This window comes from Pyxicephalus adspersus, chromosome 6 (assembly GCF_032062135.1).
Source record: "Pyxicephalus adspersus chromosome 6, UCB_Pads_2.0, whole genome shotgun sequence".
Taxonomy (NCBI): domain Eukaryota; kingdom Metazoa; phylum Chordata; class Amphibia; order Anura; family Pyxicephalidae; genus Pyxicephalus; species Pyxicephalus adspersus.
In genome coordinates this window covers 51,968,456-51,974,455 of record NC_092863.1, presented here as the reverse complement: position 1 = coordinate 51,974,455, position 6,000 = coordinate 51,968,456, and positions in this window count along the sequence as shown.

The following is a 6,000-nucleotide window of genomic DNA, read 5'->3' as shown; positions in this document are numbered from 1 at the left end:
CAATTATTGCTTTTTAATGTGCTATAAATTAAAAAAAATCATTAAACAGTTCCCCTAAAAAGATTAGGTTTTAGCGCACAAAGGTTTGTGTGATTTTACTTTTGTTCAGTTTTCCTTTACAGGCGTTTCTTCCTGCTTTTCTTCATTTAACTTTTTAAAGGGCTTTTAAAGTAGCATCTGTTAACAATAATTTAACCTTACATGGTTGAGAATTTAGGACTATGAACTGCAATTAGAATTATAAGTAATATAAATACCAAGCCAATATAAAGCCAAATATTTCCCAGGCACAGGAGCACTGTGTGACAATTGAATTAATAGTCTTTTATTCACAGTTATATCTGTCTTGTCCTTTGATTATGAGCATTGTAAAAACATTTGCATTATTTATTATGCCACAGATTGCTTGTACCCTTGGTACAAAACATTCACCAAGTCCCCAATGCTATTATCCAAGCTCTTTCCCTAATAAATATAGTCAATATTTGGACAGTTGGAAACAAACAGCAGACTATTTTCCACTCTTATTCCCAAAAGCTGCCGGTTAGATGGTTATCTATTTGCTTTGTACAATGGTTCTCTCTTTAGAGACTTTGCTTTAGTTAAAGTGGGCTATTATCAAAATGAAGAACTGCAGAGAATTGCCAGCTTCAGTACTCTGCGGCATCAAACTAACAAATCTTCTTCTTAGGCTCTAACTGGATTACCCATCAGTTTTCACACACAGTCCTCTGAAGTGAGTTACATGTGCGCAAATTATTCTCCAAGCTGAAAGAAGGTTCCCTACAGGGAGGCCAATGATGTGGCAGGCTGCATACGTCTTAAATAGGGTACATCCATCAAGTGTTTTGGACAAGTTTCACAATCTTTGCAATCAGCATGAAAAACTAGAAATAGATTGTAAGAAGAGGAGAGCAACATTTACTTAAGGCAGAATGAGAATATTTCTTTTTTTGCTGTTACTTACAAGGGCAAAATGAGAAATGTAAAGGTGGAAATAGACTGATCAGAAATAGGACTTCGTAATTTTTGGTTAATTTAAATACTGATTAGGAAAAAATAAAAGCATAAATTCTACCTGCTAATATCATAAATGTGCATCTGAAACCATGGTCTGTTTCTTAGTGCATTTAAAGTATATTCTCTAGCCTATAGGAAATGGCAAATATGCAATTCTTTATGAGTTAATTCTTTTAAGGGTTCATTGAAGTGTATGTAAACAGTTGTGAACTACAGAAATACTTTCCCCTTTCAAGAAGCCAAAGAGAACATTTTCAAAAAACCTCTTGCTCTATCCTGAGAATTTTGCTCCTTCTTAGATACAGTACACGGTGTGTGTTAACTTTGAACAGTAAGCGTATTACTTGCAGGATCATCCAGTTCATGAGCCTCTTGTAATAAGGACCACTTCCTTCTGCTCTCTCCTTGTGCAGCAGTACTGTCTGGTATTTGCTTGTCTGGCAGCCTGTAGTGGCTGGGACAGGTCTTCTCTCTGCTTGGGCTATGTACAGCAAATTCAATTCACTCCTACTTTCAAAAGGTGATAATTTGGCTTACTAAGATATTTGGTGCACACAAAAGGAAACACATTGCTATGTGTCCACATCTGCAGTACTATTAATGTTTGAGGAATTGGAAAGTGAATCCTTTATCACCAACAGTAGTATTTGTAACATACCTATACTCCTGAGGTATGACCTCACTTATGGTTGTAGCTTGATGATTCTAATCATCAATCAGGGGTGACCTGCCATCATGTAATGCAACTGCCTCTGCATGAGTGTGTGTGGTGTCCAGGGGGGAGATATAAAGAGAAAACAGTACAGGTCCAAAGACTGATCCATGGAGAACATAGGCAGGGAGGTAAGCAGGAGAGAAATTCACAGTGTCATAAATACTGATAATAGTGTTGGGTCTGGATTAGAAAATGGAAAAACACAGGAGAAGTAGAGAAAAGTTTAAAAAGTAAAAAAAAAATGTTAGACTTTGTACTGGAGTATTTGATTGCTAGGGCCATTCGTTACACATTGCAGGAATGGGTTGGACGAGTCAAAACAGAGAATGTGTGGGATCCAAGAGACAAAGTTTTCTAGAATTTAGGACACTATGACGGGGAGTCATTAGACAGCCCCTGTGCTGATGTGTTCTCATGATTCCAACACATACCAACATCCTAAAGCTCGAAAACCAAAATGTATTTTGTATTCGATTGATGTATGTATCTATTTATTCTAATCTCCGTCTGCTCACCAGACTCTTGCAGAATTGAATAAACCATGATTTGCCAATAATGATGACCATTATGAAACAGGAGAAGTTTGCTAATGAAATAGATTTATTATCTTTTAAACCTGGTTCATAGCTCTGAAACCAGGATGCATCTAGCAGACATCTTCCTATCCTCAAACAACTCGCACAGCAGGGACCAACCTTGTTCCTTCTTGCCATCAAGCTGATGGATAAATGCAGTACACCCAGGTAGGCTTTAGTAGGGAGAGCTTTGTGCCTTTTTCTCTTTTGAAATTGGAACAATTGACTTTGGGCCACAAATGCTTTTTAAAGCATTTAAAAAAAAAACACTTTTTGTGCAATAAACATAGCTTTAGATGATTTAAAGAGCTTTTTACGAAGCACTTTACAACCGACAAACCAAGCAATACATAATGGAACCATTCATTTTTAAAATGCCTTATACAATTGGCACCAGGCTGGACATAGAAGACAAAAGTCTTAATGAGAACAGCAGGTGGTGATTACAATGCTTATAAGAAAATATATCTATTTTTTTAACCCCACCAGTGCCAGTAATATACACAATTGCATGCATGTAATTAGAGAGTGAACTTTAGCTAGAACCGGGGTCCACACTGGTCTGGGCCGAGCTCCTGTCCTCCACTATGTTGAGCAGGTTGTGCAGTACTCACAGGACTTTCTACAACTTAATCCATGATTAACCCATCTGCTGCTAAAAAGCAGTGTCATTAAAAAATATTCCCCTAACCACTTCTAAAAGATGAACTTTGGGTTTAGTGTTGCTGTGGTTGGTTCTGATAGAATGGCTTATTCCAAGAAATGAATGTACACAGCAGAAACCCACTACCAATCCCTTACCATTGATATTATTGTAAACAATTAGCTATATGCCTGACTTCTGTAAAAATGGTGGGCGAGCAGTCCATGTTGTGCACACCACCATATGAATAAATTACTCTTATAGGAGTAGTAAAGGTGAGCAAATAGATACAGCAGGTAGCAAGGTCTACTAAATGTAGTTTATCCTGAAACCAAACAGTTAGCCTGAAAGATGCTAGAAGGGAACAGAAGCTTGCTCAAGCAACAGTATTTGGGATAATGTGATAATAATCTCTGTTGCCCATCTGTGCTTGTGCATTGCTGCCCTGGCGTCTTATGTAGATTACAAGTGGTCATTTTAACATGCCTTAGGTGGGCATGGTCACAATCAGAAAAAGCCTATAGCCATCAAGTGCATGTACATAGACAGGAAATTGCAGCAGGAAATCTGCGGCACTGAAAAGCAAAAACTAAAATGTAAAAAAATGGAAGTTTAAATCAAGTATTTTACTATAAATTAAAAGTGGCACTTGCAAAAAATATGTGTTTCAGTGTCATTAATTAGGGTTAATATGTACTTTAACAATCTTGCTCAAAGTGTAAAGAAATTCTGCATCCTGGTGTCCTGCAAAAATATTTAATAACTACATGCAGGAAGGTCTATTATAACACCCCATACATAGTTTGCCTAAATCCCTGAGAAAAGAATCAGGCGAAGCTGATACCACTGGAGAAATTTAATATGCGTCACATCAAACTTTTATTACTTCTTTATTTTAAAAGTGAAGTTCCTTAGTGATATACAATGCAATTTTAAAATGATTAATCTGGGTTTAAATATTTCAGACACTTTAAATATTTGGTCAATGAGGGAAGTAATGACTGCAGGCTATAAACTAAATACGAGGATTTACTCCTGCTATAGTTTCCAAAAGATAATGGCTAAAGTTATATTCCCCAATAAACCATATGTCTGTGTAAGATTCATGGTCTTTTCCCTGGCAAAACTGCAAATAGGATAACAGCAAGTCCCTAATGATGGAGATATAAAGGAATATTATTGAAAGAAAATACAGGCTCTTCTGATTTGTGCCATTAATGTTTGACCTTTTTTGTCATTTTAAACGTGGCAAGAAAAAATTACAAGCTACGTTTCTTTGTAAAAGCCAAAGACTGGAGCTGTTAATATGAAATATTTGCTGCTCTAAGCCATTGGAACACAAAGCTGTCCTTTGGTTTACTATTCTGCCTGCTTAATCACAGGTGAATTTGGAAGGAAAGGATGTTGATCTTTTCGATTATTCCTCCATTATAGATCTTATCCCTGTATTATGAAAATAGTACAATGCACTAGTGTATAAAACACCAGATAATTTATACCTGTATCATATAAAAGAGAATAAACCACTGATTGGAAAAAATAATGGTAATAGCTGGAGACTTTCCAGGAGCACCAGTTTAAATTTAAATTTTGGGAAAAATAATTTGTGTAATTGGGTAATAAGGGACATCTCTTGGTTTTGTATTGTTACCTGTTTGAAGTTTTCATACTCACTTCCTGTGTCTGTGACACCCAATACAGGATTTTGCATAAAGCAAAGTTATTTCTAACCCACTCCTCCTCCCCCAAAAAAGAAAAGATAACTAAGTTACTAAGTCAACTAAACCTTATATTAGTTTGTCCACTCAGGAATAAGTGATTGTAAATAAATGTCACCTGCTTTGGTGCAAATAAAAGCAACATCAGGTAGATAGGAGGGGCAACAGCAAACCAAGCCCCAATGAGGGAATGGTTTTACCATTTTTTAATAAGGCTTGCATTTTGGTAATGCCCATATTTCTACTGATACTGTACAACAGTAGCATGAAGTTGTCCCATTCAGGTTGCACAGGTAGCCTGAATCCTCCAGCATAGCACATCTGTAATTACCATTGCTGTGTCTCCTAGCACAATCCCAAGACCATCAGACGATACATTTACATAAGGAAAGCTGGACAAGACTGTAGAAGGGCTGCAAACTAGCAGGACTGGTATTTATGTTTTTGCTCAAGGAGGAAAAGGAGTACTGCCACAGCTCTACAGGATGACCTCCTTGTGTCTATGTGTCTGACCAAACTGTCAAAAACAGACTCTATGATGGTTAAATGGGGACCCGACCTCTTGTAGTGGGGAGCTATGTGCAGTGCAATTGGTATTTGCAAGAGAACACCAGAATTGGAAGGTTTGCCATTGGTGCCCCACTCTCTTCACAGAGCAGATTCACACCAGGTACATGTGGCAGATGGGAGTCTGGAGATGTCATGCAAAATATTATCCTGCTTGCAAAATCATCCAGCATGACCAGTTTTTCAGAGGGTAAGTGATGGCCTTGGGTAAATCCTGGCTATGGAGCAAAATGTTAGTAACACGTGACAGCACAGAGACAACCAGCTTTATCACATGGGGAGTTTATGGCCCTGTGTATGCTACAACTCCAGTGACTTCCAGCTTTCACAGAACTTTGTTTGTTCCTGGGACCCAGGCACAAAAGTATGTGTTGCTGGAGGCTGCCGTGTTAAAGAGTAATTGCTCACTCTTGCTTAAAAATAGAAAGTTTAAAAAAAACGGTAATGGAGATTAATTTTATATAATATTTAAACATGCAAAGTCGGATAAAGGTACATAAGAAAGGCAGGAAATGCATGAGATAATGTATTTACAGTAAACCACAACATCTAATTTTAATAGTGTTTTCTTTTTCAATGTTTTGAGAGAAAAAAAATTACAAAGCAGATATACATAGTTACTGCACAGCAAAAATACACAAAAGTTGAAAAAAAAACATAGAATATGAAAACCACTTCATATAAACAGGTAACAATAAATTAATTAGAGTAATTCAGGCTAATCATAAACATGAGAAAAATAAATACCTGAGAAGGCTCAAA